The 23,439-nt window shown below is 38.5% G+C and overlaps 2 non-coding genes across 2 annotated transcripts; one reads left to right on the forward strand and one right to left on the reverse strand.

The window, feature by feature from the left end:
* Positions 1-11,869: 11,869 nt before the first annotated feature.
* LOC148096397 (5S ribosomal RNA) lies at positions 11,870-11,988 on the reverse strand. The gene has a single exon (XR_015717256.1). It is a non-coding gene; the product is annotated as a 5S ribosomal RNA (ribosomal RNA).
* An 809-nt stretch (positions 11,989-12,797) lies between these two features.
* Positions 12,798-12,916, forward strand: LOC148096398 (5S ribosomal RNA). Its single transcript, XR_015717275.1, has one exon. It is a non-coding gene; the product is annotated as a 5S ribosomal RNA (ribosomal RNA).
* Positions 12,917-23,439: the final 10,523 nt, after the last annotated feature.

The raw sequence follows: 23,439 nt of genomic DNA on the forward strand, positions 1-23,439 counted from the left end.
TGAGGTGTTACTTGCTTCTCGTTACCCCAACCTACACGATGCATGACACACGACTAAGGTGAAACTTGGGCCGATTCCCAAAACGGTTGCACGACTGAAAATTCATCTTAAATTGGGCCAAAAAATTTGTTTTTACTGTGAACTGAGAGGATCCCAACCACAAAAAAACAATTTGCTTCTGGAAAGAAAACTTTCTGGGCAGACTAGACTATGAGCTATATGGCCACAATGACAACAGTATGTTTGATGTATTAAAGATGATCCTTTAAAATCTGAGAACACTGCACCAGATGTTAAGCATGGTGGTGGAAGGATCATGCTCCGGGGCCAATTTGCTACCAGTGGTACTGATCAATTGCACAAAATGGATGGAATAATGAAGGAGGAGGACTACTAAAGTGAGTTTACAATCCATAATTGAAACTGACCTTCCGAGATAGAAAACGTCTATATTCAATGTTACTCCAAATCCTCATCCTCGACTTATTAGTAAAAGAAAACAAATTTCATTATATAATATGTTCTGATGACATTCAGTTGGATCTGATTTACACATCAGAGGTTTGGTCAAGTAAATGAACATTAAAGAAAGAGCAGAAAACACTGCATGAGAAAATATTCAATACGTGACTTTCAGCAAAGCCGTGCTGTCACACTGTGGCTAGACTGAGGGTTTGTCAACCGTCAGATGACACTGCATCAGAGACTTGTCTTTAAACACTTTGTTCTTTTCATGACCACAACTCAGCACCTTGTGAGTGTTTGCAGCCTGGTAATGCACCGTGTGCCAAAACTGTGAACAACTGAATCTGTTCTGAGAGCAGAAGAAACTTCTATGAATGCAATAACTCTAGATGTTATCATGCTAACTAGATACGTGATAATGCAATCTTTGTGTACCAAATGCCACACGCTGATATATATATTTTTCCCAATAGGAAAAGGGAGTCATGTTTTATTTTAAAGTTTTGTTGTTTTTTGTTTTTTTTTCTTGCATCCTTATTTCTTCCTGCACTCAAGGCCCGGTCACAGTCCACACCTTAACCTAAAATTCAGTGCAGGGAACTTGAGAGAGCTGTACTGAAATAAATACCACAAACCTCAATGATCTGAAGAAACAATGTAAAGGAGAGTGAGCCAAACGTCCTTGTGAAACACTGATAGTCATACAGAAACAATTTGGTGACGCTATTGCTGCTGAAAGGTGGCTCTATAAATGACTGAATCATGGAGTGTTCTTAGTTTTTCAGAGTATGCTATAGATTCCTATGAAAACACACTTTTCCACATGACTGTATGTTTGTTTGTTTTCTTGTGACTGTGCTATGAGGATTAAGCTATGATTTTCTTAACAGTGCAGTAGCAGCTTGAGAATGTTGCCTGATTAACAGGAAGTTTTAAAAGACCTGATCAAATGTCATACAGGAAATTGTTGTCAGGTTTCCCCAACCTGTGTTTGAATTCAGACTTTACATGTTGTCCGGTTTCAGCCAAGGGAACTGAAAAGTGTGCTGAGGATAAATGATCAATTAGGCAGATGTAAATGAGCAACAGCTACAGGCTGGAGGCTCTGACATCACATCTGATGGAGACCCTGGAGAGCTGGTCTTCGGCCCCAGGTGAGCTCACTGCTGAACCCCTTTCAGTTCACCTACTACACCAACATTAGGGTAGATGATGCTGTCATCCACCTCTGACATCAATCCCTCGCCTGGAAAGTGTTTGGGGCTCTATGACAATCATGTCCTTTGATCTATCCAGTGCTTTCAACACCATTATACCCACAATCCCGAAGGACCAGCTGGATTACACAGGTGTGGACCATCACCACATGGATCCTGGTGAGTCTTACCAACCACCCTCAGTACACAAGTGCCCATAATTATGTGTCTGAATGGGAATTCTGCAGTATAGGTACGTCACAGGGAACAGTTCTGACTCCATTTCTATTCACAATATAAACAATAGACTTCTCCTACACTTTTGATAAATGATTCCTGCAAAAGTTCTCTGATGATTCAGTAATTACTGGTAAATGGGGACGACGGGAAGTACAGAAGACTGACTGAGGACTTTGATGACTGGTGCCAGCAGCTCCGCCTCCAGATTAGCACTGGGAAAACCAAGAAGCTGGTAGGACAAACATTCTCCACCTAAGAAAAGTGAACAGGGAATAAACATTAAGATTGAGGACTCAGAAGCAGTGTGTTCATCTGACCAATAACCAATAGCAGACACATCTCTACATCAACTGTTCAGAGGAGACTGTGTGAATCAGGCCTTTAAGGCCAAATAGCTAAGAAGACACTACTATGGAAGATCAACAAGCAGAAGAGATTTGTTTGGACCAAGAAACACAAGGAATGGACATTAGACCGGTAGACATCCATGCTTTGGTCTGATGGGTCCAAATTTGAGATCTTTGATTCCACCTGCCATGTCTTTGACTGATACAGAGAAGGTGAACTGATGGTCTCTACATGCATGGTTCCCACCATGAAGCATGGAGGGGGGGGTGTGATGGTGTGGGGGTGCTTTGCTGGTGACACTGTTGTGGATTTATTCAAAACTGAAGGCACACTGAACCATGGCTACCACAGCATCCTGCAGCGACATGCCATCCCAACCAGTTTGCGTTTAGTTGGACCACCATCTTTTTTTTTTTTCAACAGGACAATGACCCCAAAGACACCGCCAGGCTGTGTAGGAGCTATCTGACCAAGAAGGAGAGTGATGGAGTGCTGTGGCAGATGGCCCGGCCTCCACAGTCACCTGACCTAAACCATATCGAGATGGTTTGGGATGAGATGGACCACAGAGTGAAAGCAATAGAGTCAGCAAGTGCTCAGCACCTCTGGAAACTCCATCAAGACTCTTGGAAAACCATTTCAGGTGACGACCTCATGAAGATCAAGAGTGTGCAAAGCAATAATCACAACAAAGGGTGGCTGTTTTTAACATTTTGGTTTGCTACATCATTCCATATATGTGTCATTCATAGTTCTGATCCCTTCAGTGAGAGTCTACAATGTAAATAGTCACAAAAAATGAAGCACAGTTTTGTCTTAACCAGGTAACTTTAGGGTTAGCTCTGGGTTTTATGTCCTACAAAGATGATTTGCTTTTTACTGGGCTATATTGCCATGGTAACTTGTGCTTTAGACCCAATCTGTCCCAGACTGGAGCCATATCTGAATTCGCTTTTTATATTCTGTCTTTACTCTTAAACTTTGCACCATTCCACCGAATGAAGCACAGACTGCATCTGGAGACAAACCAAAGTGATTCCACGTCTCTTCTGTTAGTCTGTGAGAGAGAAAGCTTTAACATTTGAATGTGTCCAATCTGACGTTTCAGAGCTCTAATGTGTAGCAACTGCCTTATAAATAATGAACTCAATTTAAACTGTTTAATCATCTCTATCTGCTAAATGCTCATTTTAATGCAACGTTAATCTCATTGTTTTAACAGTGCTGCATTTTACCTCGTCTCTGATTGGAGCAGGCGGCACTCATCATGTTGTGTGGAAGAAGACTTCAGCTGAACAACAACAGTTCAGTTCAGTTCAGTTCATTTTTATTTCAAACATTTCAAACATGAGCCTTCACAATCATTACAATATATTATTCCATTATTTGTTTGAAAAGGAGTAGGTAGAAGTATTTACTTATTTGTCCCTCAAGTTTTACCTCTCATTCATTTAAATTTTTTTTTTTAGTCTTAAATTAAACAAACAACATATGAAACAAAAGTAAAGCAAAACAAAACAAAACATACATAAATCAAAAACAAGAAATTAGCAAGCCCCACCACAGTATAGTTTCTTTCATATGAAAAATACAGAAGGTGTATATTTGCAGATACACAAATTATGGAAAAACAAACAACCAAAACAAAACAAAACCCCCAAAAAAGAACCACAACACCATTACCAGCAACATTACCGTCCTGGGTTAACCCCGTTTTCTTCATTGTTATACTTATTTAAAATCAGGTTTTTATATTTTACTTTAAACTGTTTTATGTTTTTACTGTCTTTTATTTCTTCTGTTAGACTGTTCCATAATTTAACTCCTGCAATTGAGATAGACATCTTTCTTAAAGTTGTTCTAGCACTTTGTATTTTTAAATTCCATTTCCCTCTTAAGTTATACCCACCTTCTCTTTCTATGAACAATTTACAGATTTCTTTTGGAAGCAATTTATTTCTTACTTTATACATTATTTGCGCTGTTTTAAGCTTCACCAAGTCTTGGAATTTAATAGCTTTCATTTTGACAAAGAGTGCAAACACATGACATATTACACCCAAGTTAACAAAAACTAAGCCAAATGCATTTTCGGTATTTTAAAAAAAATATTCTGATTGTTTACCTATTTTTAGACACATTTGTTTTATTTACATAAAAATAATTTCAAGTAGCTGCCTGCAAATATGCCTCTTTACCATTAAGCCAGGTGTGAATGACAACCTGCAGCTGCATGCTGTTGTGGTCATTGGTGTCACATTAGGTTCTGAACCACAAACGGAGAAGTTTCTTAGAACTGCTGGGCTAGTGATGTAGGTATTGATGTAAATGATAGCTTAAGGCGGCGCTACAGCAATGTATAAAAACTGAAGCTCCCAGAGCCAAATGTTATTTGTTCTTCTGTGACTGAGGTGAACTATAACCTGCTCAGGTAGAATTTAATAACAGCGAGTCTGAACTGCACTTGACTTGATCTCTGCTCATCTCCAGGCTTCACTTCTCATTCGGTAAGAACTCGTTGGCTTTTGCATACTTCCAAGAAAGAAACTCACTCTCCTGCCACACTTATACTCACATTCACTATCCAGACATGGGCTTCAAAACATGCTGGCATCATCTGGGTTCTGTGAGGATGCAAATAATGCATAAGTATTGCAATTACTGCATGTCGAGACAGAGGCCTGTCTTCATTGATTCATGTACATGTTAAATCAAGTTTAACTTTAATTCCACTTTCAGGGCATTTGATTCACTGAAGTCATCTTCACCACCTGCTCTTCCAGGCGACGGACTCGTGCCTGAACACCTGCAGTTAACCAACCAAACACTGATCAGTGAGGTAAAAAATAAAGTATATATCCTCATTTGAAAAAGTGTGAATTCAATCTTGATAAATTTCTAATATATAATTACATTTAGCAAAAGTGTTGTCTATTTATGATCACATCTATTATAAATATCAGTGCTAACACAGCTCTGACATGTATGAAGATAATATTTTGCTGTGACAGCTTAGACACAGGTACTACTACCTAACTGCAGTCAGCCATTTACCTATGTACGGTTCAATGTGTGGATGTAAGTAGAGAACTCTTAATGCCTTTAGGTCCACATCATAAATTCATCTATTAAAAACAACAACAAAACAACATACACAAACAAACAAAACTACCAAGATTATTTAAAATTATTTAAAAACTCTACTCCAAACTTTTATCAAGTATCAAATTCCACAATATTATTTTTCCAAAAGTTATTTCCTGCAGCAAAACTTAGACTGGTTGTGATATTGAATTGTTGGAAGCTGTTATATTGATTTTGATTGATTTTATAATGTAATTATTTAAAAGGCTGAATTAAATTGAATACAAAATTCATGTGATATGTTTGTATTAATAAAGTAAAATGGTTGTTATTAGTGGTAAATGATTGGGGTTTGCTAGATGTACCACAGAGCAACAGGAATTCCTGACGTACACACACATATTGAACCGTAAATAGCAAAGTAGATGTGCACACCGTTTTCAAGAGTAGGTAGAGTACACATGGTAGTACACATGGCATAATGGTGACAATATTAGACTAAAGGTGTGTTTCACAGACACTAACCTGCAGTCTTTACAGTGAAGATGCACAAACATCAACCCGACTGGAACATCACAGTATGATCTGTAAATATATGATCTGTATTTGTCTTAGCTTCATAGTAACACTGTTTGAACTCAAATATTAAACCAAACAGGGGTAATTACCTGTCCAGCAGAGCTGTGTGTAGCCGTCAGTTAGAAAAATAATCAGGTCCTGATCTCCTCTCAAAAGTCGCTCTGCTGACTCTTGTTTTATTTCCAGCTCAGGTTAACTCTGCTTCTGTCGTTTCCTTTCTTGCATGTTCTGCGTCTTCTGCTCAAGTCAGCCACCTCCGGCGGACATGCAGAGGGGGGTCTGCGCTGCGCGTGCACCTCGGGTGTGCAGAAGCATGCTTTTGCTTTTCAGGGTGTTTCAGTTTCAAAATAGAAGTTTCGAGAGCTGCGAAAAATTACGTGATGGTCGTAAATCAGTGAAAAGTGGCTCTTAAAATGTAGGAAGCAAGAGAAGAGAAAAACGGAGTCGTGCTTTTGGTCTCAGTATGTGACTTTAAAGGGTCACCGAATATGTTTACATATTTTGTCTGGCCAAGAGATGGTCATTAAAAAAAAGTACTCACGTCTCTTGGTTTACAGATTTTAGGCCACTCCTCTTTACAGAAACTCTCTAAATCCTTTAGGTTTCTTGACTGTGTGACTGTGAGGTCTGGAGACTGACTAAACCACTCTGTGACCTTATAGTCCATTAGTACATACTCAGATCAGCTTGATGTGACTCAACTCATTTTCCATTGCAACCAAGTACCACCTAATGTGCGTGTGATCATTACAGCAAAGTGGCCAAATGTCTGTGATGTCATTCATATGCAACACAAACACCACAACAAAGGAAGATGTTGCAGGGGGACTGTAGACCTGAAGAAGGTCGATGATCTTGTATTGTCCCTGTAGACCTCAGTAAAAAGTCCTTTGAGTGCTCTTTGGTCTCGCCATGATGGTGTAGAAGTTGGAATGGAAGAAACTGATGCTGTGGACAGGTGTGTTTTTCACACAAAATAAACTGAGATCAGGAGTATCTGTAACTGATTAATTGTAATCCAATCTGTGTGCAAGAATTCTGGTTTGGTTATAGGGGATCAAATACTTAGTTCAATCAATAACATGCAAATCAATTAAAAACCTTCATGTAATGTTTTTTTGTCCTGGATTTTGGTTGTTCTGTCTTTCTCCATTAAACTCAAACTACCATACATTTTAGAGACTGTTCACTTCTTTGTAAGGGAGCAAAATTACAAACTAAGCAGGAGATCAAATGATTATTTCGACCAGTGACAATATTTTTGCTGCTTTAAATTCTTAATCTGGAAAATGTTCCTGTATTTCTTTCTCCAGGAAACAATGAGGATCCTGTTTGCCTGTTTGCTGCTTGTGCTGCTCTTTGCCACTGGACGCTCAAAACTAGCTAATCGCCAACTCAAATGGCCGCAGCAAGAAACCCGTTATGAAGAGTTTATACGAAAACATGTAGATGCTAATATGAGTGTGGGAAAATGTGATACAGAAATGAAAAAAAAGGGGATCTACGATGTTAACCACGGTTGTAAGAACACAAACACGTTCATCATTAGTAATAACAAACAGGTCAAAGCCATTTGTAATGGTCAAGGATCACCTTATAAGAATACTATCTTTACAAAGAGTAAAGCAAAGTTTAGTGTTGTTATATGTAAACGAAAGCATAGAGCCAGGGAACCAAACTGTCAGTATAATAATGGCACACTTCACAGTAACGTGAGTGTTGTAGTCCGATGTGAAGGAAGGTTACCTGTGCACTATGAAAGGCACATACAGACTTTTGAATCCAATAACGCAACTACAGGAAACATGGACTCTACTTCTGTACCCACAAATATAAATTTCTGAGATAACAAAAGAGCAACATTTAGCATCAGCTCTAACTAGAAGTGACTGGAAACATCTTCCATATCATAAGTTTTTATTCGAGCCTGTCTTTTAAGTGCATACATGTTTTGCAAGTGTTCAACTTGTATTTCCACTCATATTGTATGAAAAACAGTTAAACGATTTTTACTACAAATGCAGGTAGAAAAAAACTATTAAATGTTACTGATAAGAAAAAAAACAAAGTAAAAAAACATGGAATTTTGTTATTTGGTTCTTTTATCATCGATACTGATATATTAATAGCAATGACTGCAGAATACAGATGTACAGTTATGTATTAAAACAATGTGAAAGGTGATTTTGGTAACTCTGGGATCCAGCTTGTTTCTAATAAATGATTTATTGTCTGATCACAGAGTAAATGTGTAAAAAAAATGTTCTTTGAACACTTCAAACATCAAGACTCACACGTTGACCTGTCTTTGCTCTGTGTGTTTTTATATTTTATATGATTTTTTGTTGTATTGACAAATTGCAGTTTCAATGGTTCTTGTATAATTAGAATCCACTATGTACTTATTTTGTCCTCAATTACAAATAAACAAACACAGCACAAAAAAGCAAACACAATAAAAACTATTTGCTGCTTCTGAACCATTTGTTCTAGTATTTTGTTGCTGATGAATAAAACTCAGGCTCAGGAGGCAGAGCGGGTCGTTTACAAATCAGAAGGTTGCTGCTTCACTTCCTGGCTCCTCCACTCTGTATGTCAGAGTACTGTATGTTCTGCATTACACTCTAAAAAATTTTTAATTTTGAATTCTGATTGTGGTTACTGACCTCAAACTGATTTTATGTGGTACACAGCGCTCAAAAATCTGTCAAAAAATGTTGCACTACGACTTTGGTAAGCTACGACGTCGCACTGCTTGATGGATTGTCGGAGCATTAGGTTATCGTAGTCATGAGCCTCACAGAGTAGTCTGGGTCCAAAACTCGGTCGCTGCAGGTCCCAAAGTCAAATTAACACTGCAGCATCACTGAGAGTTAAAAACTGTCTAAATTCTTTCATCTTTAATAAAATCATCAGCGTTGCTGCTTTACCAGGTGTTACAATTAAGTTTAACATCCAGGCATCCATGGAAACAGAATTTATTAAATTTAATGGAGTTAGAAGTTAGCAGGAAGTTAGCTCACTGGTTTCCACCAAAACATAAGCATTATGTGACTGAGAGATTTCTGAAAACATTCAAACGTACAGCTCTGCTACCACTTCCAACATAAACGAAGACAGAAAACAAAACACCAGTGACACTTGGTACTGAAGTTGGGCTAGCTGGTATATAATGATGTGCTACCTGATCGCTAGTGACAGAACTATTATAGCATAACATAAACACAGTGAAGCTGGAGGCTAAATGCTAACTTTTTTCCACTCGATAAAAGTTAACGTGAGGGTTCCCGATGGTTAGGGACAAATGTAATCACATGGCAGGATGCTGTAAACGGACCAAACTTACAATATGAGGTTAGTCATTAATATACTGCAACAACATGCGAATAGAGCAGCTGCGAGAGAATTAAACATTAATGAATCAATGGTACAGAAATGGAAGAAGCAAGAAGAATGAGTTAAGTAAAGTTTGACTTATCTGACTGTTTTGTTTCGCTTTATGCACCTTATGGTTCGAAAAATAGAGTATCCTTGAGCAAGAATCACAAACAAAGTGACACTAAATTATTATTTTTTGTTTAAAAACCAGGTGTGATGAATATGAGTACAAATCTGCAGCAAATCCTGTACATACAGCTCCTCATATTCTTAAGAACAGATGATCTGTTTAACTGAACCTTACTTTCAGTAAGTCACTCGGTGTTGCATGTAAATTAAATTCAGACTGCTGACTCATCATCCACGTGCCCTAATCAGGTAACAGTTCAAATGGCTGTTTTGTTGAGTCCCACACATTTGGCGTTTTTATATATGTGTCATATTCTTAATCTGTCGCAGCAGTCACGATGCTGCTTATAAGTTATATTCAGACTGATGAGTCTTCACTGATGTCCCCAAAAGAAGAAAAGCTCCAAATGTTTATGCTGTTGTTTCTTCAGTTATTACTTATAAATGTTTTGTTTTGTTTCTGATGTTCCGGTTATGTAGCCTAATGTAATGCAACCATTGCTCTCACTGCTACTGCTGCAGAGATCAGGGTCAAAAACTGTGTGGCCTCCACTCCTGAATGAATGAACCCTTCCTGTATAAACGCAGTCCCTCGAGACGTGACTGCCCCGCAGCGTCTGTTTATTGCACCAAAGCAAGTTTGAGAACAAAAAGTATAAATGGCTCTCTGTTGATTGTTGATGTGTTTCTATGCACAAGCACCCTGTGACATTAATAATGACCATGCCTTTCAATTTGAAATGACTCCCACAAAGTTACATTTTTGTCCTTAATGTGCTTTTAATTCCATTAACAGACTGCTGACTGTAGCTCTCTGATATACATTAGCGTTATAATATTAGTGAGAAAACTGGCCGTCTCTGTTCAGTCATTAATAATAAATAACCTCTTAGTTCACTTCAGTCCTGCTGTGTGAAAGTTGAAAAAATATGAGGTCTGAATTCAACAACAGGTCACGTGATATGTTTTCTGTTGATCACACTGAACACCGAGCTGCTACCCAATGATTTCTCTAATAGAGTAAAAAGATGTTTTAATGGATCAACACTGTGTTCACAATAATCACAACAGTAATGCAGACTTGGCTCTTAAAGAGCTCTGTTAGCTCTTTATACACAGGAAACATGTTTATGTGAGTACTAATGAGGCTGAGCTTCTATGAGCACTGCAGCATCACTTTAAGACTGAGTTCCTGGAGTGGGATGTCACTGACCACTTCTAGATCTCCCCTCTCTCACAATCAGCTGATGTCAGTTCATGTGGTGATAGCAGAGACTCTCTAAAGCACAAATCTTTCTTTTTTTGATCTTTATTGGCACAAAGGACAGGAGTGAAAGTGCAAACTGCACCCAGGACAGAAAAATCTGCATTATCGAGCACAAAACGTAAATGCTGGTAATTGATATTTGACGACGATGATGATGAAGAAATCCACCATTCTGTCAAATATCCTTTATAACTGCTGGCAGCTACTATTGCATTTATACTCTTACATAACTCCAGTAGTTGGATGTTTATCATCATGTTTTCTAAATGTTGTTTTTGTTACACTCACTAATAAAGATGTCAGGCTTACATTTGCCTCATGTCTTTGAGTAAATAGTAAACAGCCCTCTTCCTATTGAAAAAACAAAAGTAGTATCCAAGATGGCCGACTTCTAAATGGCCACCATGGTCACCACCCATCTTGAGGAGTTTGCCCCCTCACATATACTAATGTGCCACAAACAGGACTTTAGTATCACCAACCATTCCCATGTTATTACGGTGTATCCATATAAATGGCCCACCCTGTATAATACACCTCTCTGTATTGAGTCATAAGTGTTATTAATTTCTGGCTCTCTTCCAAAGCATGTCTTTTATCCCATCTTCCTCTTTTCACCCCACTGGTCAGCTAATAAATGAAAACAGAGAAAACAACAAAAATCACATGACCCTGTGTGAGAAAGTGCTATGGCAACAGAAATCTTCTATTCACTTACCTTCTCACTGTGTAATCATTATTGCTGGGCAACCGCCCAGGTCGCCCATATCAAAAAGCGCTACTGACCGCAGGTTAACCAACCAACCACTTATCAGTAAGTTTCATAATTTGGAAATTTTTAAAATAGAAGTCACACTCATATAGCTGATATTGTTACCAAGTGCAAGAGGGCTTTGCTGAAAGTTCACTGTGTCTGTGTAATAGTTTTGTGTTAGGACAAATCTGATTTCACTGCAGGTGTAAACTTTGCATGTGACAAATAAAGGCTTTATTGATTGATTGACTGATTGATCGAGAAGAATTTTAATAGTTGCCTGCTTTCTACTCGACCTTAGCTAGGATTGTACTCCCTGATCTGGGAAGGGTAGGAAAAAAGAATTCAGTTAACAAGTGGAAGAGATTAATTTAACCTGCCTCCACTGAGTGAGCAGCGCCCTCTGCAGTTTGTGTGTGGAAGTGCAAAAGCTTACAGCACCTGGTATTCCCAGGCGGTCTCCCATCCAAGTACTGACCAGGCCCGACCCTGCTTAGCTTCCGAGATCAGACGAGATCGGGCGTGTTCAGGGTGGTATGGCCGTAAGCGACAGACGGAACGCATAAAAGGCCTTTTATAGATGATTACAGATTTAGATTTGATGCATTACAGATCGATTACACCAGGGGTGCGAACTCATTTTATATTGCGGACCATATACAGCCCACTTTGATCTTAAGCCGTCTGGACCAGTGAAAGTCTCCTTTCTGTCAGTGTCACTTATTTAACAGTTTTTCTACGTGTTAAAGAAAAGCTGTTCTGACAAAGAAAGAAATCTGTCAGTAAGATTTTTGGACTTAAATTGTAAGAAATAAATGTGTAAAATCCCAGACAACATTCCGGTAGCTCTTTGCCCAGATTGCCCATTTTCTGTTGTTGTGGTTCTTGTTGTTTTTTAATTGTAGTCATACAAAATGAGATTTCTGTGGTTGAAAGTAAAAAAACCAAACTTTTCTGTTTACACAAAGTTACAAAAGATTTACTGGAGACATAGCTAAGAATTTTCAGTGTGCAATAAATCGTGAAAGCCGAAGTTTCTTTGATACTGAAAAGCACAAATTAGACTTTATTGTCAGATGTCATTTTTTGGGAAAAAAACAGTGTGGTCACATAAAATGACATGGCAGGTCACATTATGTTTTTATTGACATATTACTTTGTAAAAAGTGTGTTGCTGCCTAATGTAGTTGTATAATCATAATGTTTTATCTCTAACATATCAAATTAATGTTAAAAAGTGTAACTGATCATTTACTGCAGGGCAGTGTGACGGAGAACAGTCAACTAAGACCAATAGTTATAGATGATGAATGTTTCTAGATCATCTATAAAAAGCCTTTTGAACGTCTCCTCTCTCGCTTACGGCCATACCACCCTGAACACGCCCGATCTCGTCTGATCTCGGAAGCTAAGCAGGGTTGGGCCTGGTCAGTACTTGGATGGGAGACCGCCTGGGAATACCAGGTGCTGTAAGCTTTTGCACTTCCACACACAAACTGCAGAGGGCGCTGCTCACTCACAGAAAACAGAATCAGAAAAAAAACTTCATTAAAATGCTTATAAAAATAAGGCATTTTGCTTTCGTGCAAAACTTGATAATCATCTCACTGTATCTACTTTTCTGGTGTGTATTTTCCAGCAGAGGTTTGGCTCTGTGTCATGTGTCTGACATTTTGTGGATGTCAGAGAGCATCATTATTATTTACTAACTTTAGGTTTCAAAACAGGAGGAAGACTGATATTTACTCACAGTAAATATCAGTCTTCCTCCTGTTTTCTATTTTGCAGAGCCTTACTGATGAGCCACAGATATTATTTTATTTTCTCCCCCTGATATCTGTAACTTTATCATTTAAACTGTTGATATGGCTCCAAGCAGCCCCATTAACTTTATAATTGACTTTTGTTTCCTCCTTTCTCCTCTCTATAATTTACTGCCAATATATTGTGAGTTTATATAAGTAGCATTTGAGCAAAACCTGGTGAGGACTTAGAAGAGCTTCAACATCCCATTATAATTTTAGTATCGCACAGACAACATAAATTACAACCTAATCCAATCTGAAGACACAATTGAAGCTTCACACATTCATCTATTGACAGTGAAACACTGCCCTCTGCTGGACTCCAATAAAACAGATCATACTTTAAAATGAGGCAGCATCAACAAGCTGTCTGCAAAAAAAAAGAAAGAAAAAAAGAACAAAATTTGCATGAAATACAGAACATATTGATTCTATGAATCAAAGAAAGCACTCTGTAGTATTCTACAGAAAGAGGAATTTCTCGGCACAGTACTGAGTAACTTGTCAACCATGGAGAAGGCACAGTGTCCACCTAAAGCCCATATTTACAAAAAACAGCAAACAATTTTCTCGCATTGCTCAAGGTGAAGGTAATGCTTCACCTTTTCATTTTCATATGACTTATTATGGGCTTCAATCTCATGGTGAAAAATTAAAAAGTATACACACATTAAAATCTTTTAATATGAAGTTGTACAATGTCTTAAATTGATATGGCTAATGCCTGTTAACTTCTCATCAGTGATCATAGATGGAATAATGAAAGAGGAGAACCACTAAAGTGAGTTTACAATCAAACATAGAAACTGACCCCCTGAGAGGGAAAACTTTTATGTTACTCCAAATCCTCATTCTCAACTTATTACCACAAGAAAAAAAATGTTATTATATGTTCTGATAACATTCAGTTGGATCTGATTTACACATCAGAGGATTGTTCAAGTAAATGTATTCAAGTAGAGTGAAATAAAGAGCAGAAAACACTTCATGAGAAGCAATGCAAAACGTGACTTTCAGCAAAGCCGTGCTGTCACACTGTGGCTAGACTGAGGGTTTGACAACAGTCTGATGACACTGCATCAGAGACTTGTCTTTAACAACTTTGTTCTTTTCATGACCACAACTCAACACCTTGTGAGTGTTTGCAGCTTGGTAATGCACCGTGTCCCGAAACTGTGAACAACTGAATCTGTTCTGAGAGCAGAAGAAACTTCTATGAATGCAATAACTCTAGATGTTAACACACTAACTACACATGTTATAATGTAACACTTTGTGTCATGTAAAACTCTGAAGTCAAGGTTATAAATGGTTATAAACTTTTAAGTTTACCTTCATATATTTCACTTTAAAAAACTGCTCATCTTGCCCTGTTTGGTGTCATTCTTTCCAGCACAACAGCACATATCAGAATTTACAGTTATTTCATTTTGACAGCATTAACACTTAAAATCTCACAAAACGAAAAAAAAAAAAATCTAAGCAGGAATGTTTTTTTATCTGTAAAAAAACAACTTTTAATCAATCAATTTTAATGTGAAACAAAAAATATAAATTGTATATTTCAAAACTATGTTTAAGTTGCTCCTGCTTTGTAACTGGACTTGGAGTATACACAGACAACAAACTAGACTGGGTTAAAAACACCACGGTCCTCTACAGGAAGGGCCAGAGTCGTCTCCATTTTCTGAGGCAGCTGAGTTCCTTCAACATCTGTCAGACAATGCTCAGGATTTTTTAAGAGTCTGTTGTGGCCAGTGCCATCCTCTATGCTGTTGCATGCTGGGGCAACAGGTTGAGGGACACAGGTGCCAACAGACTCAATAAACTGATCCGCAAGGCCAGTAATGAGTGGGGATGGACTCATTTAGGGTGTCTGAGAGGCAGATGTTGTCCAAAATAAGGAGCACATTCAGTGAGAGACTGAGATTACCAAAATGAACCACTAAACAACACAGGAAATCATTCCTGTCTGTGGCCATCTCCCTGTGCAATCTAATACACAGTACACAGTGCAATAGTTATACCCTTATAACGTTATTGTTAAATGTCAATCATATATATTTCACCTCTGTAATATTCTTGATATTTATAATTGAGCAATTTATATTAGTGCTATTTCTTATATTTGTAAACGCTGTAATATATTGTATTATTTAATTCGTTTAATCTGTTACTGTTATTGTCTTGGAGAATTTGTAACCCACGTAATTTCCTTAGGGATTATTAAAGTAATCTGATTCTGATTATTCACTTTAAATATGAATATCACACCAGACAGCTCCTGTTATTCAGAAAGCACCTTTATTGCTTCAGTGCAAATTAGATGGTAAGTAGCAGCCAGATGCTGCTAATCCACTGCATTTGAATAATTGCTCATCAGCATATGTGAGCAGCTCTATAAAAGCATGAGTTTTGTCAGTTTGCTGGTCTGGAGTATTCAGGTGTTTGTTAACACAATGTCATAATGTCCCCAGGAATGGATGTCCCAGAAAATTCACCCCAGGGTCAAACTGTGCAGTGGTCCAAGAGCTACATACCAGACTCTACAAACCTCTGTTAGCATGTTAAATGTTAAAGTACATGACAGTCAAGTTATAAAAGGGTTGAATAAGTGTGGCTTGTTTGGAAGGGTTGCAAGGAGAAAGTCTCTTCTCTCTAAAAACAGCATGACAGCATGGCTGCAAGTTTGGTAGCAAAGTTGCAAAGCATACTGCACAAACACCTCATACCATCTGTCAGCACAGTGGTTAAGGGGTGAAGACTTGAGCTTGTTTTGCAGCTACAGAACCTGGGCCCCTTGCAGTCATTGAGTTTTCCATGAACTCCCTTGTATACCAAGTACTCTAGAGTCAAAACTGAGTTTTGGTAATGCAGCAGGACAAAGATCCCAAGCACATCAGCAGAGCTACAACAGAATCAAGTTGTTGTAATGGCCCGGTCACAGTCCACACCTCAACCTGAAAAACAGTGCTGGGAACTTAAGAGAGCCTTAGATAAACAAATACCACAAACCTCAATGAACTGACGAAACAATGTAAAGAAACGTCAGCCAAAAGTCCTGCACAACCGTGTGACAGACTAAGAGTCATACAGAAACAATTTGGTGACACTGTTGCTGCTAAAAGGTGGCTCTACAAGCTACTCACTCATGGAGTGTGCCTAGTTTTTCAGAGTACTCTATAGATTCCTATGAAAACACTCTTTTCCACATGACTGTATGTCAGATAAAACAGATCTGATCTGTGAAGAGGATTCCGAGAAGAGAAAACATCTGGAGACCTGTCCCAAGAAGTAATTCTGTTCATCAGGACGTAGCGTTTTCAGTGGGAGAAACACTTCATCACTCATCCGAGTGACTTCTTCAGTCTCAGCTCAGTGCAGGTTTCCCCAACCTGTGTTTGAATTCAGATTTTACATATTGTCCAGTTTCAGGCAAGGGAACTGAAAAATGTGCTGAGGATAAATGATCAATTAGGCAGATGTAAATGAACAACAGCTACAGGCTGGAGGCTCTGACATCACATCTGATGGAGACCCTGGACGGCTGCTCCTTGCTCATCTTCGGCCCCAGGTGAGCTCAGTCCAATTCACCTATCAGCCCAACATTGGGGGAGATGACACTGTCATCCAGCTCCTACATCAATCCCTTGCTCACCTGGAAAGTGTGTTGAGCACTGTGAGAATCATGTGCTTTGATTTCTCCAGTGCTTTCAACACGATTATACCCACAATCCTGAAGGACAGGCTGGATTACACAGGTGTGGACCATCACCACATGGATCCTGGTGAGTCTTACCAACCACCCTCATTACATAAGGAATTATGTGTCTGAATGGGTAGTCTGCAGTATAGGCACCCCACAGTCCTGACTCCATGTCTCTCTGTGTCACTAGTGGGTGGGTGAGAGTGAGTGAGCGAATAACTTGTGTTTGTGTATGCATGGCAGTCAGCATTCCTGGCTGGACGCTTCTCCCCATCTTCTGGATGCCGGGTGGTTCTTGGGCAGCTGGGACCCTGTTCTCGACTCGTACCAGGATTCCTGGCATCTAGTTAGGTCGACTGCCCGTTACCTCTGGTCCTCTGGGATTCTCACTCTTTAGCTGTAGGCACCTCATCTGGGGCCTCCCTCCTTCTCCTGCTGGGATGGGCATAGATCAGGCGTGTCGAACTCCAGGCCTCGAGGGCCGGTGTCCTGCAGGTTTTAGAACTCACCCTGTTTAAACTCACCTGAATCAAATGATTAGTTCATTACCAGGCTTCTGGAAAACTTCATGACATGTTGAGGAGGATATTTAGCCATTTATTCAGCTGTGTTGGAACAAGGACACATCTAAAATCGGCAGGACACCGGCCCTCGAGGCCTGGAGTTCGACACCTGTGCCTTAGATCTTTGATACTCCTGGATGCTGTGAATGGCGCTGTTGTCCTGTCTCTATCTCTGTCTCCAGGCTTCTGGGGGGCATTGCTGCAGCTTCCCATCCTCATCAATGCAGCAGCTGGTGATACATTGTGCATTTCTCTACCCCCCACCTCCACTTTATTCTTTTTTTTCTCTTGCCTGTCTTGCCTTAGATATCGTCATACAATGCCACATATAATGTAATAACTGAAATAACACAAATACAAATTAATAATAAATAGATAACACATTCACGTGATCAAGAGGAGCCTATAGAGATTCTATGTAACTGTTCCTGCAAAAGCAAAATGTGTCAGGCACCACAATGCATTCAGATCACAATTCTGAATTCAAAAGCTGTCAGACTAGACAGGATATCAAAAATAAAAACCTGCCACCACATGCAGGTCAACCTGAAGGCACAGAGCAGCTCTTACAATGACACACTGCTGCAACAACAGCATTCAGGGGACAAATTTCAGAGGTCTTATCTTCCAGCTGCTGTCAGACTCAACTAAGACAATAGAGTCTTAGTGCACACCTTAAAACTATGTATATACAACATCAGCTGAATAACAGCATATGACATATTACCTATAACACTGTGTCATTATTTCACAGTGTTATATGTAATTATCTCTGTAGTTTTTTGGGGTTTTTTTAGTTTTTTTTTTTTTTTTTTTTTACAAATGTCATTATTTTATTAATTTACTTATTTTTTGACACATTTGGTTTATTGAATTGAAAAAATAGCTGCAATTGTTGAAATGTGAGCTATGAAAGATGACCTCCTTCTGCATACTTTTGTGGTCACTGGTCCTCACATCATGTTTGCAGCATGTTCTGAACCACAAACAGAGCAGTGCTAAAGTTTCTCGGAACTGGTGAGCTAGTGGTGCAGATATTGATGCTAGTGATTATTAAAGGTGGTGCTACTGAAACGTTTAAGAACTGAAGCCTCCAGAACCAAGTGTTATTTGTCTGTGACACAAATGAGCTCCAACCAGCTCAGGTAGAATTTAATAACAGCTGAGCTGCACTAGACCTGGTCTCTGCTCTTCTTGACTCCTCGTTTGGTAGGATTGAACCTTTTATTTGTATATTTAAAATCTTTTATAGACAACAGGCTTATTTTGAATAACTCGATCTCCTGTTACTTACACTCACAATCCCTATCCAGATATGTGCTTCAAAACATGCAGACATCATCTGGGTTCTGTGACCATGCATATCTTGCATAGGAAATGTCCATACACAGGCACAGACCTATCTTTTTATTTATGTTCAAAGAAAGTTTATCTTAATTTCACCTTTAGAGCATTTCATTTACTGAGGACATCTTCACCACCTGCTGTTCCAGACGACTGACTCGTGCCTGAACTCGTGCAGATTAATCAACCAACCACTGATCAGTAAAGCAAAAAGTAAAAGTAAGTGTCCTCAGTTGAAAAGGTTTGCTTATAAGTTTCATAACTTTATAATATAACAATAACATTTAGCAAGAATGTTGTCATGACTGAGTGCAATGACCGTTTCCCTCTGTAAGGTTCAATGTGTGGATGCAAGTAGAGAAGTTGCTTTTAGATACACCTCATGAACTCTTCAACTGAGACTCAAAAATCAATGTCTTTTAATGTTAATGTTCAATCTTGTGAATGTAACTTTAAAAAAATATTTATTAGGTAAAGCAGCCCCTTCATAATATCTACATGCTACCAAATGTATGTAAATGATTACAATTTCCTGTTCTCAAAAAATACAGTAATACTTCAAATAAGTTGCATATATTATTGTTCAACATGTCCTCCAGTGCCTCTTTGATAACTTTCAAAATATTTACTGAAAAAAAATTAGACTGGTTCTGATATTGAATTTTTGGAAGCTGTTATATTGATATTGATTTATTTATTTTATCATTTAATGATTTAAAATTCTGCATTAAAGGAATAAGAAAGAAATGACAGATGTTTTTAGTTAAATGTAATTATTATTTTTAATGATGGTTGGCGTTTACTAGATGCACCTCAGAGCACCAGGAATTCCTTACTTTGAACAAACATTGCCAAACATTGAACCGTAAATGACGATGTAGATACGCAAATCATTTTCAAGAGCAGCGGGACCGGAATGCAGATGGTGGTTAATATTAGACTGAAGGGGTTCTTCACAGACATATTATCCTTTCAGGCACTCTCCAATAACCTGCTGTCTTTACAGTGAGGACACACAAACATCAACCTGGAACATAACTGTATGAAAATATATGATCCGTATTCGTCTTAGCTTCATAGTTACACTGTTTAAAATAGAATATTAAAGCATACAGGGGTAATTACCTGTCCAGCAGATATTCGCTAGTTCTTGTTTCATATCAAGTTCAGTTAAATTCTTTTTGTCTGCTTTTCCTCATCAGCGCTCTTCTGTCTTTTTCTTCTGTCTCTCCGCGCTTTCTGCTTAAGTCAGCCCCCTCCTCTGGTGCGCATGCTCTGCAGCGCATGCCCGACGCGGTCTCCGCAGCGCGTGCACTACAGGCGCTGAGAAGCATTAATTAGTGTTGCAATTTCAGAATAAAAGCTGCCAGAAAGCGAAACATGCTGCTTTTCATACTTTTTTCAGACTATTCCAGGGTTTTAAATTCACCATTTATGAGGTTTCAGCAAGAGTTAAAAGCTAGGGAATAAAAATAGGTTTTTAATCTGGACTTAAAAACTGGCACTGATGTAGCTTGTCTAATATGAGAGGAAGGTTATTCCAAAGCATCAGAGTGGCAACAAAGAACACTCTGTCTCCTCTAAGTTTCAGCTGTGACTTAGGGACTGGAAGCAACAGTTGCTCAGCTGACCGAAGCGAACGAATGGGGGCATGGGGCTTCAACAAATCATCAAATTTTCTAGAGTAGATAGCGGGCCAAAATTAATATTTGAACTGAGGGGGTGCTTCGCAGACATATTTTCAGGCACTCTCCAATAACCTGCAGTCTTTACGGTGAGGACACACAAACATTAACCCGACTGGAACATGAAAATATATGACCTGTATTTGTGTTCGCTTCGTAGTTACACTGTTTAAAACAAGATATTAAACCAAACTGCGGTAATTACCTGTCCAGCAGAGAGCTCAGGTAAATTCTTTCTGTCTGCTTTGCTTTACCAGAGATCGTCTGTCTTTTCCTTTCGACTTGTCTCTCCGCGCTTTCTGCTCAAGTCAGCCCCCTCCTCTGCCGCGCATGTCCGACAGGGTCTGCGCAGCGCGTGCACCACAGGTGTGGAGAAGTACTGATTAGTGTTGCAGTTTCAAAATAAAAGCTGCCAAAAAGCGAAACATGCTGCCTTCAATGTTTCAAACCATATTCCAGGGTTTTTAGTTCACCATGTATAATGTTAAAACAAGAAAATAAAAGATAGATCTGAACGTTTGAAAACGTTTTGGAAAAATTCCATAAAAAATAGATGAAAAACACTGAAATTATCCTTTTATTTATGTTGATCCATTAAGTTGGTTCATTTTTTGTTACATAAGTTGTTTTTAAAGTTAAACTTGTGTGGGTTTCTATATAAGTCAATAAAAAACAACAACAAGCCATTAAATGCCATTAATGAAAAGTAAACTCTGCCAAAGAAACTGAGAGATGGGACACATGGGGTTCAGTTTGCAAATTTATCTGAAACAATAAACATCTATGAATAAAAGTTTTCTGGTCAGCAGCTTGTAAGAAAGACAAAAAAAGTAAAAAGATGGTCATGAAAAGAAGCTACCATCTGTCACATGGTTCTGTGTATTTACATTGCATACCATGGGGAAATAATCATTTGATCCCCTGTTGACAACACCTTCTCACGATCATCATCACCCCATGAGGCAAGATCTTGCATGCAGCAAGATAAGAGGTCTTCGGTCTTGACTATGGTGGCACAAGACTGTAGATTTGTATTGTCCCTGTAGACCTCAGTAACAAATCCTTTGACACCTCTGCAGTCTTCCCCATGGTGGTGTAGAAGTTGGAATGGAAGAGACTGATACTGTAGAGGTGTGCTTTTTACACAGAATAAACTGAGATCAAGATTGTCTTTAAATGGCTAATTTATTAAGTGCAATCCAATCTGTGGGAGCCAGAATTCTGGCTTGGTCATAGGGGATCAAGTACTTAGTTCAATCAATGACATGCAAATCAGTTAGTATGTTTATGTGATGTGTTGTTTTCTGGATTTGGTTGATATTCTGTCTCTGCATTAAAATGAAACTACCATAAATATTAGAGACTGTTCATTCCTTTGTAATGGAGCAAAATTACAAATTCAGCAGAAGATTAAATAATTAATCCACTTCGACAATGACAAGATATTTTTTCTGCTCCAAATTCTTAATTTGGAAAATGTTCCTGTTTTTCTTTCTCCAGGAAACAATGAGGATCCTGTTTGCCTGTTTGCCGCTTATGGTGCTCTTTGCCACTGGACTCTCAAAACCAGCCAATCTTAAACCCAAACCAATTGAGAAGCGTCAGAATGAAACCCCTTATGAAAAGTTTAAACGACAGCATGTAGATGCCAAGATGACTGCGAAAAAATGTGATGCAGAAATAAAAAACAAGCAGATCTACAATGTTGACAACACTTGTAAGGACACAAACACGTTCATCCTTAGTGATTATGAAAAGGTCAAAGCCATTTGTAATGGTCATGGGTCACCTCATAAGAATACTTGCTTGACAGAGAGTAAAGCAAAGTTCAGTATTGTTAAATGTGAACTAAAGAATAATGGAGGCAGGAAACCCAACTGTCAGTATGACGGCAAACTTCTCACTAACAGAATTGTTGTAGTGCAATGTGGAGGATTACCTGTGCACTATGAGAAGGACATAGTGACCTTTGAATCCAATAACGCAACTATAGGAAAAATCCCCATGGACTCTACCTCTGTACCCACAAATATACATGTCTGAGAAAACAAAAGAGCAACATTTATCATCAGCTCTAACCAAAAGTCGCTGGAAACATCTTGTTCGTTACAAGTTTTCACTCGAGCCTGTCTTATCAGTAACTGTTACATTTAACATGTGACCAGCTTCACACATTTCATTAAATAATATAAAACTGTTTTCAAACTATATTCAACCCACCAATACTGATATATTAACTGTACCGACTGTAGGATGCTGTGTAGAAATAATATCTTCAATCAAACTTGCTTCTAATAAAATATTTTTATTTGATTTGTTTATTGACATTTTTTTTTCTTCAATTTTTACCATCACCAGTCACAGGACTCCTAAGGTGAAATGTTCATATTCAGCACCCTGCCTCTCAGATGTTTTTTGTTTTTAATGTTATTACATTTTATTGCTTTTTTCTTTCATTTTATGCCAACATTTGATTTCTAAGATGAGCTTTAAAGCATCAGAATTATAGCAAAAGTCTAAATATCGTTGCTATCACTCCTGCTGCAAAGATCAGGGTCAAACATTGTTGGGCTTCCTTCTGTGTACACACCTGCATGAAGGAGTGTTAGGGCCACATTAAGAAAACCAATATTACTGATTACTTGGAGAATAAAGTCAAAATTATTATTATTATTCAAGAATAAAGTTGTAATTCAATTTAGAGAAACATGTTGAAATGTGGAGATTGCTATTGTTGTTTCAAGACAAACTACCACATTTGCTTTACTGCCTGCAAAATGCCTTGTTTACATGACTTAATGAAATAAACTGATCGCACGTCTTGTGATACACCAAAAATCCTGTGTGTTGAAATCGGATGTAACCATTGATAATCATGCAGCTGTTCATTTTCTGT

Source organism: Neolamprologus brichardi, chromosome 23, assembly GCF_056152115.1.
Source record: "Neolamprologus brichardi isolate AB-2024 chromosome 23, ASM5615211v1, whole genome shotgun sequence".
In the NCBI taxonomy this organism is placed as follows: domain Eukaryota; kingdom Metazoa; phylum Chordata; class Actinopteri; order Cichliformes; family Cichlidae; genus Neolamprologus; species Neolamprologus brichardi.